The sequence below is a fragment of the Lissotriton vulgaris genome, chromosome 1_2 (genome assembly GCF_964263255.1).
Source record: "Lissotriton vulgaris chromosome 1_2, aLisVul1.2, whole genome shotgun sequence".
NCBI classification, from domain to species: domain Eukaryota; kingdom Metazoa; phylum Chordata; class Amphibia; order Caudata; family Salamandridae; genus Lissotriton; species Lissotriton vulgaris.
The window spans coordinates 157539117-157556407 of NC_141686.1; the positions used below are offsets into that span (position 1 = coordinate 157539117).

General features: G+C 47.2%; 1 protein-coding gene across 1 annotated transcript in view; it reads left to right on the plus strand.

The window, feature by feature from the left end:
* The window catches only part of SYN3 (synapsin III), a 1181147-nt gene that overhangs the window by 712730 nt on the left and 451126 nt on the right, over positions 1 to 17291 (plus strand). The gene's annotated exons all lie outside the window — the stretch shown is intronic.

Consider the following 17291-nt stretch of genomic DNA (forward strand, 5'->3'; position numbering starts at 1 on the left):
TTCAATAACTACCATTCTTATACGGATGACACCCAACTCTGCTTGAAAATCTCCACTGCGCTTGCCACTCTGTGACTCAAAACCCAACTCAAGCTAGTTCAGACTTGGATGTCCAGCACCTGCATAAAGCTGAACCTTGAATGCACTTCCATTGGAGCTGTGACTTACTACTTCTTACCCTTGTTTTAGATCCCTCCTGAAGACTCTACTGTTCCACCAAGCCCATGGATAACCACTCTCTTTCTTAATTACCTACACCGCTGAATGTTTGTCTACCCTGTGCTCACAGCGCCATTAAACTGTTAGGTGTAAGTGCGCTATAAAAGTACTTTTAACATAACATTTAACATTGCCAAGTCAGAATTCCTCGTGTTCCACAAGAGCAACCAACGGTAAAACATTCACCCCTAGCACTACCTGCTGAACCTGGACGACGTCACCCCCCAGCAACACCCGGTAAGGCTGTGCTCATGCTGTAGCCAGTCTTAGCCAAGCCTGAAGAGGTTTCACTATTTCAACCCAGTCCTGAAGGGACTACGCTGAGTGGCTACAACCCAGCATCTTCAGGACCACCAGCTGCTTCACATACAAGGCCCCAGCAATGGCGGCCCTGTATCCCTAGGCAACAGAAGCAGCACTGTAGGGCGATGGCTCTTCTCCATGACATGTGCGGCCCCAGATCCCCAGAGGCGAGTCTCTGTGTGAACAAGGTTCTCAGGGTGCTGACCTGCTCCGATCACTGACCCAGGACTCTTCAGTGCGGGATTATTGTAGACATAAAGCCTTAGAGACCTCCGCAGTGGGCTCTACTGGCCATTAAAGGCTCGCTCCAGCGTTCAGCGAGGGCCCTTAATGGTCGGTAGAGCCCTCTACGGAGGGCTCTAAGGCTATTAGAACATTCCGCCCCTTTAGAGCAGAATGTTCTAATTTGTAAAACAAAGGCCTCATGGAGCCCGAGGGGACTGAATCCCACCGGGCTGGTGAGGTCTTTATTCACAGCAGCAGCTGTGAACAGAAACAACAGTGGAACGTTGGAGCTCTGGGCTTCTACCAGCCAATAGAGGCCCGGAGCACGCCATTGTTTTCATTGGAGCTCCCAACATTCCAATGTTGTAATATTGATTGTGGCAGCCAGGGGTCGGCGAACAAAAACTTTTCCTGGGAGTCGTCCAACTTTGCGTAAATGGATGAAGTTTTACCTTTTCACCTAATGGAAAGTTTTGCGTGGTCCCCAGGGCTACGTTTCAGTTCTTTTCTCCGCTTTTTCTCGTAGCCTGAAGTATCTCAAGCCATCTAGCGAGCCACGAGCTTCCTGTTTCCAGCCATGGGAAGCCTGAAGCGCACGGCTCACTCGGAACAGGGACACCAGGACAATGAGACAACGAGAGGCTGTGGGGGGCTTTCCTGTTTCCACGCAGGGCCTCGTGTTCCTTCTTGATGTTCTTTCTTAATTTTGTTTTAATCTCCATTCTCACTTTCACTAAGATGCTTGGTTGCAAATTGCCATGCATGAGTCGTGAGCACACACACACCATACACACTTACCCTGCACCATCTCAGCAGGGGACAGCTGCTGCGGGGCACGAGTGCCCTGAGCCCAGAGCCTGTGTGCATGGGCACAGCTATCAATAGTGCGGCAGGTGCAGCGGCACCTGTCAGTGGAGCAAGGAATGTACAAACACCGGTGGCTGCCTTTCTGTCCAGACAGTGAATAGAGAGTGAACTCTGGTCCAATAATGCCCCCTTGTGCCGGGCTTCTGTTCCCGGTGGAATTTACACCAGGGGCGGGGGGTATTGACAGGTCCTTGCGACAGGCGGGAGCACCCGTTCCTTTTACATCAAGTTGGAGTCGGCAGGGGAAAAAACCAGCACTGCCCGACTCAGAGGACACTATTCAAAGAACAAGAGCACACTTTGCAAGTGTGTGTGTGTGTCAAGGAATAAAGCAATTAACAGATGTGCGGCTTTTATTAAACAAAAAAGTTAGAATGTTTTTGTTTGAAAAGTATTTAATCTATGAAGGCAAAAAGGACCGTGTTTAATTAAAAGTCGAGATGTAGGTCGTTTAGAATTTAAATTGAACGTCCTTGAATAAACGGAACAAGAAATTAAACTGTTCGGGTAGGCGCAGGCTAGAGAAGGCCGTAATTCACACGACTTCTCGGCAGCATCAGTTCTTCTCGGATTGGGGGTGTGTGTGTGTTTGTATTGGAGATTGTAAATCCCAGTTGTCTATTTATAAACAACAGAGTGCTACAAATCTTCATTGGGCTACCGCTGTCCAGGGGTTGCAGCTGCGCCCCTGCCTTGCCCCTTGCCAGCCCTGGCACTGCATTTCCAACCCTGGCCTCAGAGGTGCCAACTCAGTGTCATGAACATGGGGGCAGCTCGTCCTTCTGGACATCGGTTGGGGATCCACTAGGCTTTTTTTCTGTTATTATTTTAATTACACTAATGGTTACTAATATATTATAAAAAAAATGTGAATAATATATTATTCACTGTTAGTGTAATAAAAAATGGAGCACAATTAGCTGGAGTATGACCCTCTCTTGCAGCTGAGGTAAGTAAAAAATGCTTTTACATGTACGTTATGCGCATGTGTGTAGGTGACAGTGTGTCTTGGATAACCCTTCTGATGTAATTTTCCTGTAGGGTTGCAAGGCCCTACCAATGAGAAAAGATACGCTATATAAATAGGTGTAACAAAATGTGAAGATGTCTGTTTTGGAGTATGAACTGATAAAAGACTGCCCTCGGCTTCTTGGAAGAGGAGGCTTATCAACGTGAAAGCTTGGGGCAGAGCCCCACCACACCAGGATTGGAGGAGTCGAAGGAGAGTGACAATCTGGCCTGATGCCCTCCTACTGCCAAGCCTGATAGCAAGATTGCACGAGAACCAGTTGAGACTAGCATTAATAAATTATGCTGGGGCGCAATAGTGCACAACTCACCATAAATATGGTTTGGGAGCAAGACCTCTGCAGCCCTTCTCTTCTGGGATCCTGGTTGTCTACGAGCAAGAAAGGGAAGAACTTCCTTCCTACTCAGTGGAACGCGACCCAACCAAAGCTGAGGGCAGCTCCAGGATTGGTTGGATCAGGCTAACCCAGCGCTCCTTTTGAGGCCACTGGTCTGAGCCAGCAAACACCAGGCTGTTTCACAGACTTTGGATTGCTGGGTCTACAGTGCGCATGTTGGGCTGGCTGGCTGCTGCAATACATCGGGACAATCGGCATTCGCACTGTAGACCAGTGCAGTCATCCTTCATTTGAGGGATTCAGCCCTGCCCCCACCCTCGTGCTGTACACAGCGTGTAGTGGCAATTACATAAAATGGCATTGGCATGCCATTTTATTTATTTGTGTGCAGCAGGCGGGGCGATGCTCCTCCACTGTTTAGGGGGCACCGCCCCTGACGTGAACAGTGCACAGACACACTTTGGGCATGCAAGGGAGTGTCCTTTCGTTTCACTCTAGTCTTTCATGCCAGGTGTGTATGCTTGAGTGGGTGACGCAGTGACGAGAGCCGGGCAGCGGGCATGCTAAAAGTGCAAGGTTATGGTAAATCTGTTGCATGGGTTAGGTTTAGGGCTCCCTGTTATCCGTTTTTATTGGTTTGTACAGATAAATACAGACAGAAAAAAATATTTTCTTGTCTGTATTTATTTTTAAATGTGGATAAAAACGGAAAATAGGTTGCTTTTTCAGTAATTCTAAATACTGTCTACCATGCCTGCCAGGCCAATAGCTGTATGGATTGATAGGTAAGAGGGTTAAAAAATAAAGGAATTTTGGTAATGAGGCTTTACCAGCAGGCAATATGCACAAGGTTGATACTGAAATGTGCATATTTTTATATAAGTGCATTGATTTATCTTCTGCAGAATTGAAACTTGGCAGACATTTAAGTACGAGCGCATATTTATCAGTTAAATAAATGTGGAAATATACTAATTTCTGCTTCATTTTTCCACAAAATCCAAAAGAAATATGGATAAATACAGATAAAATTAGCAAAAAAGAAATATGGATAAATACAGTCAGAAACGTCCCAAAATTAAATACCATAAAACCAGGCGCCCTAGTTATGTTGCATTCCAATAATATCACAGCCACCATATCATACTAACCAGGTAGGTTAGGTAAATAGATGTAGAGTTTAGAATTATAAATTGCCCTGTGATGTAGCGGTTGGTTCAATGTAGTGGCAGTGATATTAGGATAGCTCCGTATTACTGACCACAATTGGGTGATAGATCTAAATCCAAGCCACCCCAGTTCAGACATGGCCATATGCAAATCAGTGTGTGTTTTGCTGTTCACCCTATGTGGGAAGGGTATGCTCAGATGTGGGTCCCGTGCTCACTACGCCACTGGATTTAAGCTATCCTGGCTAATAACAGCTGATAGCCAGAAACCGGTCCTAGGATGCTTGATTCCGGTCCAGGGAAGACATGGCTTGGCAGTTCGGTCTGGACTGTTCCCATAAGACACAGGGTCAAGACTGATTTGCATATGGCCATGTCTGAACTGGGGTGGTTTGGTGAACAAAATAACGATGGATTAAACCCAGATCTGTGACTGGGGGTGAATGTTTTGCCATTGTGCAACATTCCGTCCATCATCTTGTGTGTTTTGGTCTTCAGTACATAGTCCAGTCAGAGCACCATGTCCCCAGCATCTGGTCTTTCTCTTCTCGCACAAAATTGAGTGAGAGATAATATATCTTTTTAGGTCTGGGCTTTAACAGCGCAGCAGACCTATGCATAGAGTGGCCTTTGAGTCCTCTCCTTTCAAAAATTGGCTTTCTTCATCTAGCCTTTTGCAGCTATTAGCTTGAGACTTTGTCAATCATGTCTTAGCTCAGCCCTGTGAAGTATTCATCTCTCATCTACAGCTATTGGCTGTTTGGGTGTATTCTTCCGGCTCTGCTTGGGTGTTTGCATTGAACTGCAAGTGGGAGTGCTTTACACCTACAGCCCTAGCTGTCCACTTCTGCTGGCTCCCTCCATGCCTGCTGCTCTAATGGGCTAAGAGTGGATGCACTAGCATTTTACACCCAGGCCTATTTACTTTGCCAGTGCCTGTTTCTATAGCACCTCTTTTTCTAATTTCAAAGTATTTTATTATATTTACAGACAGGTAAGATCGCTTTACCGTTACAGGGTATCAGCCCAACTTGGCTGTTGTTGCCATGGTTACAGGTAGATGGTATACATGTTTGGCTGCCCCCCCTTTACAGAGTCTTGCTAGGAGATTAAGGGCAGCTGAAAGAGAAAGGAAGAGAATAGAAAAGAAAGCGAGGAGATAGTATACAAGAAGAGTACTTTAGCCATAGGCCTAGTCTGGGCTTGTGGAGTTTTTGTTTTGTGGGCAGCCGCCCCTCTCAAGTGAACTCACGGGGGTTCATAGGGGTCCAGGTACTCGTCCAGTGATGTCCACATACCCCTAGTAGCTGGTCTACAGGGTGAGTTTTGCAGTGCGGATATATCTGCGCCCTTGAGGTACTTCAGCCAATTGAGCCAGCCTTTGTATGACATCTTAGCTGTATCTGTCCAGTCGGACAGGACCATTTTCACTGCCGAGGTCAGTAGGAGGTCTAGCAGATCCCTGTCGTGCTGTGAAGCTAGCCCTGAGGTCATAAATACGGTGGTACGGGTAGAGAACTCTGGTTTTAGTGTGCACCCCCGTGCCTTTTTTATGAAAACGGAGATTTTTCCCCAGAACGCTTTAATTTTGGGGCAGTAGAAGATGAGGTGTGCTAGGTCGCTACACCCCCTTTTCGTTGCCGCAGTTCCAGCACAGGTCGTATGAAGCTGGTGGGGCCAGCTCTCATTCTGAACTCCGTGTTATGCGAGAAACCACATTTAGCCCAACAGAGTGTTTTATTTTCAGAATTGAAAGTTTTAATACAGAAACTGGAGATCTAACAAGAACATTTCAGCAAGGAAAGTTGTATCTCCTAGTTGTTGTAAACTGTAGACCCTTACTATATTACATGACAATTATATTGCATCCACATCAGCATACCACTGTCCAGGGTGATGCAGATGATGTGGAGTTAAACTAGCAATAATTTTCGTACCTTGACGATGCAGTGGTAGTTCGTGCACTGGATGCAGTATTATTGACCTCGAAATAGTGTGATGCAACCCATAGTAACAATGAGAAGTGCAGAAGTGGATGTTTCCACTTCAAGCTGATCAGAATGGAGCAGGAGGTGGGTGGTGATTTGCACACAAAAAATAGAGAGTATTTTTCATCAGACTCTGCGCAATCAAAGCCAGAATGTGTGTTAAATTAAATTAACATACCCATCTAAAAGTCGTACCCAACCAGTGCTCCGTGAATGGACCCAAGTGTTCAAGTCGTGAAAGCCCCTCATAGATCCTGTTGATATATGTCAGGCCCTGTAATGTATATTAGTAGCGACAAAGCACATAACGGTGCTTGCAGCATGTCGCATTTCCATGTCAGGATGAAGTAGTTTATCCAATACTAATTTTAATTGATTCTTTGCACTTTCAGTTATTTTTTTTTCTCATTGTAAATGCATGACTACAAGTCCCAGAATGCAAAGTAAAACAAGGCTGGCAATGCTGTCAAGATTACCAGTTCATGTGCATGTAGTTCACCCAGTCCAGGTGTCTGTGTATCCCTTTCTGAAGTCACAGCCACAAGTACTAGGATACAAAAAAAAGAAAAAGAACCAGGCCTGGAAGGTACTGACTGAGCAAACACGAGACATCTGCACTGGATGAGCTCATCATGGGAGAAGTTAAGATCTCTGGCTAAGTCGCCATGCCGTCTAAACTGTAACCTGAATTGCCTGAACTCTCTAATAAATACGATATTTATGGTGCCACATGAAAGGTCTTGAACCTCGTGACACTTCCTGTTTGGAAATGGCGGAGCGTTGGAGGACTGCTGGATGTGGGAACGATTCCTGGTTTGTGGCCGTCCTCTGTTTCCCATCAGGTGGCGTGGGGGGTGTAAAGCAGAACCACGGGCGGTGTAATTAGGGGCTCAGTATTTCACCATGCACAATATATGAGAGGCGGACAGCTCGTGGCCATACTGCATGGCGCCTGCGTTCAAACCACCATGTCCGGCTTCCTGCCATGAAGAGCGTGTGCTCCCCCTACAGGCATGAGACTGCACTGTCTCTTGTCCCGTGCTCAGAATATGAAATGAAGCAAGGAATTTAAATGGAATGAGAAACCTAGGGGGGACTCTAAAAGGGGCGTGGCCTACGCAATTAAGGGTGTGGCTTAAACACATAAACTACATTTCTGTAATTCCCATAGTGTGCCCCTCGACCGGTATTCTGGTTCCTACCTGAGCTTTCTGTTATTGCATCCAGATAAATAACCCAACTGGCATACACATAAAACCACCCAGGATTGGTTGTTAGCTGTTTAAAATAAATGATCACCAGCAAGGATTTTGTTGCAAACGATTAGTATTGAAACATTTTCAATTCTAAAATTGTGAGATTGTGAATTAAACATAACGGAGGCCCGTGGAAGGGGTGCTGGAGTTCAGAGTGTCTTAATCACGCCTGTTTTGTTCAGTCTACGTTAGACTTATACGCCCTTTTTTTCTCTCCATGGCTCCTCCATATGCATATCTTACACTTCCTCTCTTTCCTCTTCAGCGTCCCCTTTTTACTCTGTGCTGCACGCACTTCCACTTCCTCGCATTCCTTTACATCATCACCCGCAAACGCACAAAGCACCCACTCACATGCACTGCATTTTCTTTTACTTCCGCAGTGTCAATATTGGGACAAACCCCTAGATGCATCAACGTTGTCATTTGCGATTCCTTAATTGCGAAAAATAAGGAATCGCAATTAAGGATTCGCAAATGGCAATGCATCATTAATTTCGCTATTTTTTTGGGATTCGGTAAAAATCGCATTTTTTACCGAATTCCAATAAAATTGCGATTTCCAAATAGCGAATCCGATACTCCCATTCATTCCTATGGGCTGAAATGCCCATAGGAATGAATGGGAATTGCGAATTCGCAATTTCGAAACGGAATGCATCAAAGCCTTTCAAGGGTGGAGAGGGGGGTCCAAAGGACCCCCCCTGCACTCATGAAATGCACTGTTACATGTGAGTTACATACACACATGTCCTAAGGACATGTGTGCCTGTAACGTACACGTTTAAAAAATGCATTTTCATGCGTTTTTAAACATTTTTGCAAATTACCACGAAGTTCAACTTCGTGGTAATTTGCATTTGCAATTTTGGAAATCGCAAATGTTTTGGGGATGATGCATTGCTGTTAAGGAATCGCAAATGTGCGATTCCTTAACAGCAATCGCATTTTTTTGGAACTCGCAAAAAAAGCGATTTCCAAAAAATGCTTGATGCATCCCAGTAACCAATTTAGGAAGTGCAAAAGGCCGATTTATGCGAATCGCACCGTTTGCACTTCCTAAAACGGTTGATGCATCTGGGCAAAAATGTGTACCTGCTTCACACACATTTGCACAGAGTCACAGTTGCAACTGGAAACATGACCATTGCTCTATGTGCTTTGCAAAGAGGCCAAGAATTGGATGACCATGAATTCCAAACACCTTATTGACCCACTGAAAGGAACAGTGAGAAAGTCGCACTGCCTTCAGCCTCCACTCCAGAGCTCTCAATCGCAGACCGTTATTAACACATGGAGGCGACTCAGCTGAAAATATGCACTATTCAAGAGTACACAAAAATACTGCAGAAATGCAACATTCTGGAAATAGCTACCACTTTTGGAGATTGAAAGATTAAGTAAAACATGTGAAACATAAACTGCAGTGGTGACCTGGATAACCTTAACGTTTTTCACATTCATTGTTCAGAAATCAATCAGTGTTTTTGCCATTACGGTTAAGGGCATGAATTTAGGGCCCTAAAGGGACCCATTTCAATGTTGGTTTTTAATTACCACAAGGTCTGTTACCAGGGGGAACCAGGCCCACTTATATCTCTGAGGATACGTTTATAAATCAGATTTCCTGGTTCTAGTGCCAACAATTTAACCACTACCTCACATCTCTTCCAACGAATTAACACACCCAAAAAGAAGAACAGTGGTGCTGCTGCAGTGGTGTAGCAAGGGAGGGTGGGGGGGGCGATTGGGTACAAGTTTTGGGGGCAGCGGCCACTCCCCCCGTACCAACCCCCCCCTTCTACCTGCGGCCGTCGAGGGGCGGCAAATGCAGGAATAGCCACCCCCTCCCGCTTTTACATGAGCCTGCCGGAGGTGGCAAACAAAGGGACCGCCATGGTTGGCTAAAGGTCTAGCTACGCCACTGCGCTGCTGAGATGCGGAGAAATATACAGACTCATTCTTAGCCCGGCACAAAATCCGATATCGAATTTTAATCTTGGTAGTGGTAGTGGAGAAGTGTGACTCAATGGTTAGAGAGGCAGACCCTGATGCAGAGGTCTGGCCCGGGACCAGGGTTCAATTCCCGCCTCGGTTGGTCTCGGCGGATCTTGAGCTCATAAATCCTCAGCCCTGATTTCTCTCCTCGGTGCCTATTCTAATCATGGGTCCCACGCTGCAACTCTGGGCAATAGCTTGCTTAGTCTCCACAACGGCCCCCAACAGAGCAAGGGATGCCTGGTTGCACACTGAGGATGCCCAGGAATGGACATTTCACAGGGAAAAACCAGGAAGGGTTCCCTAGCGGTATGAGTACAGCGCCAGGACACTCTGGAGTATCAGTGCTCTTTACAAGTACGCCTACATTTACATTTACATTTATTTATTTCCAATGCAAATTCTTTCAGGTTGAAAATGGGGAAACTGTGTGGTTTTAACCTGTAGTGAAACCTTAACTGAACGTTGTTCCTCTTTCTGACCTTCAACACTTGCAATGGTACATAAAAAAGCTCAGTCATAAACCCGAACCATCTGGGCGATTTTGTGCCCACAAAATGACAAGAATTAAAATAATACTAGCACTACTTTCATTTGGTCTGGGTCCTTGATAACACCTTCGCTGCAGACATAAAATATAAAAGGTAATGGGATGAGTGATCCACCGAGATTTCATTCTCTCCCCCATTCCCAACCCCCCACCAACACAAACACAGAGCTCAAGGGCGCATTATGATAAAAGCCCATGCTCTGAAGGTTTCCCCTTCTTCTAAGCCAACCCCTCTGTGGCCCTGACAAGGCTGTTCGTTTTTTGCCTGTCTGTTGCAATATAATTCCTACAGGTAAACATTACAATATGTCTGGAGACGATTTTCATTTGTTTGCATAGTCTTCTGTAGCTAGGCTCAGGCCTCCTGTTGGAACTCCATGTAGTTATCTCTCCTCAAAAATATTTCACTTAAATGCAAAGAAGTTATTTATTTCCCAGAGATAAAACGAATGACCTTGAACAGGACTAAAATATTCTTCTCATGTCCTCCAGCTTTGGCTGAGTGTTGTGTGTTTAAGACTTATCACTGGAACATGATGTTATTCTAAAACCGATCTAGTTTTATATTTTGTAAAACGTTAAAAATATGCAATGTTAATGAATTCAGACTAGGGCCACATTTGCCACTTATGGATGCTGGGGCTCCCCAGTTCGTGGCACTGGAGATGGCTGACTATGATGGTTTTTGGAGGGTGGGCAAAAGTCCCTACCCTCCCGGAATTTTTGGGCGGGTGAGGGGCGCAGGGATTGGCCCCTGTGGCGTGGCTGATGCGGAGCACCCCAGGTGGCACGAGTTTTTTTGGGGGGGCGGCTGCTCCCCCCCATCCTCCCGCTCTTACCCGCAGTTGCCGTGGCAGGGTTTTCATAGGTTTTTGTAATTGAGATACTGCTACTGGGTACCATTTTAGTTGGGTACACCCCGGTTGGCATAGGGACACTGACAGTTTTTCCCCACCCACCCTTCCCTTTGTGGAGGTTGGTTCTCAGGGAGATGATTTTATTTGTCGCTTTTATGATCAGGTGTGTGGTGGTTTTTACTACAAGATTTTAAAGGTTTATTAAAGAAACATTGTTCAAGTTGAGACACAGTTGAACTTTGGGGGGGATTTATGAAGGGAATAAGAGGTTAACAGTGGGGTATACAAGACGGATGGATGCGGGAATTTCTGAGTGATGAGTATGTGATTGGATTCTGATTGTTATGGTTTGTGAAAGGGTTGCTTAGGGGAGGAGAGAGGAGTTTTTGGATAGTTAATCAATGTCTTAGTGTGGCCCATGTTTATGATTGGTATGTATGGCTTAGAGCCAGGTTTTGTGTATTGCTATTCTGTGCACCTGTTTCATTAAAGCTGCCTTTTACACACTATCATGTAGTCAGTCGTTCTTGGATACACCATCCCGCCCGAGTGTTGCTTCCGCATCTGATTACCTGAATATGGTAAATGATTCTGACGAATGACAGGTAGTTTTTCGGGGAGGCGGAGAAGTAATAGGGTCGGAGTACAGGAGATCACAAGACGGGAGAGGTTGGAGTCATGGCCAAGAGTTGAAATCTATGATGCACTGTTTGAAAGATGCAAGCAAGTGCCACCTTGACTCCCTAAGAACCAGGAGACGGCCTGCACCCTCTTCATCATCCCTCCCATGCACCATCAGGGTCATATCACCGCCATCTCTTCACGCCTGAGGATTGAACCGGGAGCATTGAGGGCAACATCACCACAGTGACTGTGGTTTTCGAGTTTGAACCTGGGGTCTGTATTAAAGTTCTGTCTTCGTTGAGGCCAAGTCCATTTACATCCATCCAAGCGTCAATGGTTGAGACGGATGCGCAGCAGTCCCTCTTCTACTCCAAACCAGTCTTCGATTGTTGAGGTGGGAAACAGCGGTTTCAACGCGGGTAATACCACGCGCGTAGGTTACAATGCATGGTATTACATCGCAAGTCGTTGCGATAGATAGCGCGCAACAACAGGGAATATGATGGATTTTAAACCCAACGCATTCCCTGCTGTTGCGCTAACTGGAGTAAGAATAGTAATTATACTATTCCTAAGTCCAGCTCGCCATCTAGTGCAAGTTGTATAAACAACTTGCGATGTAGAGCCATGCGTGGTAACAACGCGTACGATGTAACGTCCGCATTGTAACCTATCGCGTGGTATTTGCTCGCGGTGTAAAGAGACATATTTGTTGAGAGTGATGAAGAGTAGTCCCTCTTTTATTTCCAGAAGCTCTTTTGCTATGCTTCCTCAGGCTGACATGAAACACGTTTCCCAGTCACCTCAGATGCGTAGAGATCCTGGGTTGTTTTATGACGACCTCCTATGTGCTGCTCTTCCTACATATATTGCAGGGTTGTCCAGGAGATGTGTGCAACAATAATTATTTTGAGTGAGGTGGTCCATGCTATGCTTAGCTCTGTTGGGGCGGGTTCTATGGCTCATAACATTCTTTTTCTCCATCTTGATTGTTTTCATCTGCATATTTACCCAGGCTACACCTCTTCATATTTCTGTCTTTTTCTTCCTCTCTCCATCTCTTCTTTGCAGTTCTTCCACAGTACCCCAGGACCTGAGGCATCTCTGTCTCTTCTAACGCTAAGTTTTGCTCTGTCACCTCTCTTGGTTGCTGGTCCAGTATTACTCACCACTCCTGCTCAGTCCTCACCACTCTTCTTGTCTCACTCTTACTTTCTCATTCCCTTGTTCTTGCACACTTCATTGTCCTCTCTGCCTGATCACATGTAATCTGTTTCTCTGTAATTTGCTTCACTTTTCATACGTGCTCCATTTCTCTCCTTGCTAAAACTGATTTCCTTTTCACTACTATGTATATAGAGCTGTTACTTCATATTTTCTTTGGCTCTTGCTTATTTTTCTTTCCTTCTCCCTCACTCTCTCCATCTCTATTTCCTTCTTCTGCCCTTCTTCCTGCTTTCTTGCTTCTTTTCTCTTATACTTGCCTCAGTCTCTTCTCCTTTCTTCTCACATCTCCTCATTTTTGGACTCTGCCCTTTTCTTCTCCTTTTAGTTTTCTTCCCTCTTGTTTATTAATCAATTCTTCATGTTGCCTCTTTTTATCCTCCTGGTCTCTCTCAGATGTTCTTTTCCGTATCTCTCCTCAAGTTTCCTCGCAACCACTTCCCACCAGCGATTTTTTTTATCCTTGTCTCTGTTACCAAGTCAAGTCAAAAAGCTTTATTTCGATAAAAATTCATTATCATAAAAGCAGAACAGTAAAATAAAAATACATTTACAGTTTACATTTTTACATTTTCTTAAAAAAGAAGAATTCTACATTCCTGGCCCAGTCGAGAAAAAAGTCTCTAAGTTTTGTTAACTCAGTAACACATAGCCAGTTAGTAATAAAAAATGAGATATTACTAGAATATATATTCTTTAAAAAAGAATTAAACAGGGTGTTTTAGCTTTCTGGCTCGGATAGCCCAGGCCCAAGATAAAAATTTGGCTAGGGCACACACATAGGGTACATAGCTATCTGAAACAAGTATACTAATTACCACATCATGGCTCCTGGTACCCAGCTGACGGCATAGGTTCTTCAACCACACCCTTCTTGGATTAGCGTATTCTTTGCAGACAAACAAAAAATGAGCTAATGTCTCTGGGTTAGCTAGGCATGATGGACATAAAACAGTTTTGCCTGTACAGGATTTCCATGTTTTGGTAAAGGTATTCAGTGGCAGAGTACCCGTTCTAAATCTGAAATACAAGGACCGGGCAAAAGGTTTCCCAATTATGTCCAGGTAGGCTTCCCGCCTGGGACAGTCTTTAAACATCAAAAAGTCCTCTGTAAGCCTGCCAAGGGACGTGCTGGAGTGTCTTTGGGAGCAAATCCAATCCCGATAGAGCTTTTTGAGTGTTTGTTTTGGTGGTGAGGTTCTGCTTAGCCAAAATTCAAGTAGGCCCAGGTTGGACAAAAGAATTTTCATATCTTTTAGCCATTTGATTCTATCCCAGTTTGGAGATGCCATTATTTCTTTGAGCCCTCTGGCATATCCACTGAGTTCTTCTACCCGCCAAATACGGGCCCATAATAGAAGAGGGCGGAATTTCGCAATTTCGCCGATCTGGGTACAGCCAAGGTCCATGAATAAAGGTAAGAGTGGGGTGCTTTGTGGGAGGGACATTAATTGTATCTGTTACCTTCTCCCTCTCTCTACTGTCCACTTGTTTCCTCGTTTCTACCCCTCGGGTATTCACTCTTGATCTCAAACGCTTTTTAGGTCGAGCCTTTACCATTCCGCAGGAATGGGAAATGGGGAGAATTCAAGTCGGCTATTTTCTCTTCAAACCAAAGGGCTTTCAGCCGCGGTTTTCTTGCAGTGCCCGTGAACCACGTGATAACATGCACGCGCATTCAGGGCCAGCCAGCCCAGCACATCAAAGGGCTTCTCCTCCCCTAATTATTCATGGCCGGCCGCAGGCCGGCCGTACTTTCAGTTTCCCCAGAACGGCTAATTAGGGGAGGAGAAGCCCTTTGATGTGCTTCACACCAATGCGCCTCAGTCATTCCTCTTCTTTGTATTTGCTTCCAGACTCCGATCTGCTCATGTGCACAAGACGCTTTACACATTACACTCATCTGCCTGAAGTGGGAGTTTTAAACAAGCAAAGCTGGTCCTTCTGTACTTGCAGTTTCACTTCTAATGTGTGTTGTTATTTATCATGATTTTTAGCTGAGGTGTATCACGCTTGTTCATGAGTTTGATCTCTTCATACTGTCAAATGTTTTCTAAGTTGTTTTTGATTGTCTTACCACTGGAGGTCTCCCTGTGCTACATTTAGCCTCTGACACATGCAACGCCACTCAACCACGCAACGCCACTCAACCACGCAACACCACTCAACCACGCAACGCCACTCAACAACGCAACGCCACTCAACCACGCAACGCCACGCAACTACGCAACGCCACGCAACTACGCAACGCCACGCAACTACGCAACGCCACTCAACTACGCAACGCCACTCAACTACGCAACGCCACTCAACTACGCAACGCCGCTCAACTACGCAACACCGCGCAACTACGCAACGCCGCAATGCCACGCAACTACGCAACGCCACGCAACAACGCAACGCCACTCACACATGCAACGCCACGCAACTACGCAACGCCACTCAACTACACAACGCCACTCAACTACGCAACGCCACTCAACTACGCAACGCCACTCAACTACGCAACGCCACTCAACTACGCAACGCCACTCAACTACGCAACGCCACTCAACTACGCAACGCTGCGCAACTACGCAACGCCGCAACGCCACGCAACTACGCAACGCCACGCAACTACGCAACGCCACGCAACTACGCAACGCCACTCACACATGCAACGCCACGCAACTACGCAACGCCACGCAACTACGCAACGCCACGCAACTACGCAACGCCACGCAACTACGCAACGCCACGCAACAACGCAACGCCACGCAACAACGCAACGCCACTCAACTACGCAACGCCACTCAACTACGCAACGCCACTCAACTACGCAACGCCACTCAACTACGCAACGCCAGTCAACTACGCAACGCCAATCAACTACGCCACGCCACTCAACTACGCAACGCCGCGCAACTACGCAACGCCGCAATGCCACGCAACTACGCAACGCCACGCAACAACGCAACGCCACTCAACTACGCAACACCACTCAACTACGCAACACCACTCAACTACGCAACGCCACTCAACTACGCAACGCCGCTCAACTACGCAACGCCGCTCAACTACGCAACGCCGCTCAACTACGCAACGCCGCTCAACTACGCAACGCCGCTCAACTACGCAACGCCACGCAACTACGCAACGCCACGCAACTACGCAACGCCACTCAACTACGCAACGCCACTCAACTACGCAACGCCGCTCAACTACGCAACACCGCGCAACTACGCAACGCCGCAATGCCACGCAACTACGCAACGCCACGCAACAACGCAACGCCACTCACACATGCAACGCCACGCAACTACGCAACGCCACTCAACTACACAACGCCACTCAACTACGCAACGCCACTCAACTACGCAACGCCACTCAACTACGCAACGCCACTCAACTACGCAACGCTGCGCAACTACGCAACGCCGCAACGCCACGCAACTACGCAACGCCACGCAACTACGCAACGCCACGCAACTACGCAACGCCACTCACACATGCAATGCAACTACGCAACGCCACTCAACTACGCAACGCCACTCAACTACGCAACGCCGCTCAACTACGCAACGCCGCTCAACTACGCAACGCCGCTCAACTACGCAACGCCGCTCAACTACGCAACGCCGCTCAACTACGCAACGCCGCGCAACTACGCAACGCCGCAATGCCACGCAACTACGCAACGCCACGCAACAACGCAACGCCACTCACACATGCAACGCCACTCACACATGCAACGCCACTCACACATGCAACGCCACTCAACTACGCAACGCCACTCAACTACGCAACGCCACTCAACTACGCAATGCCACTCAACTACGCAACGCCACGCAACTACGCAACGCCACGCAACTACGCAACGCCACGCAACTACGCAACGCCACTCAACTACGCAATGCCACTCAACTACGCAACGCCACGCAACTACGCAACGCCACGCAACTACGCAACGCCACGCAACTACGCAACGCCACGCAACTACGCAACGCCACGCAACTACGCAACGCCACGCAACTACACAACGCCACGCAACTACACGCAACGCCGCTCAACTACGCAACGCCGCGCAACTACGCAACGCCATGCAACTACGCAACACCATGCAACAACGCAACGCCACTCAACTACGCAACGCCACTCAACTACGCAACGCCACTCAACTACGCAACGCCGCTCAACTACGCAACGCCGCTCAACTACGCAACGCCGCTCAACTACGCAACGCCGCTCAACTACGCAACGCCGCTCAACTACGCAACGCCGCTCAACTACGCAACGCCGCTCAACTACGCAACGCCGCGCAACTACGCAACGCCGCGCAACTACGCAACGCCGCAATGCCACGCAACGCCGCAACGCCACGCAACAACGCAACGCCACTCACACATGCAACGCCACTCACACATGCAACGCCACTCACACATGCAACGCCACTCACACATGCAACGCCACTCAACTACGCAACGCCACTCAACTACGCAATGCCACTCAACTACGCAACGCCACGCAACTACGCAACGCCACGCAACTACGCAACGCCACGCAACTACGCAACGCCACGCAACTACACAACGCCACGCAACTACACGCAACGCCACTCAACTACGCAACGCCACTCAACTACGCAACGCCACTCAACTACGCAAC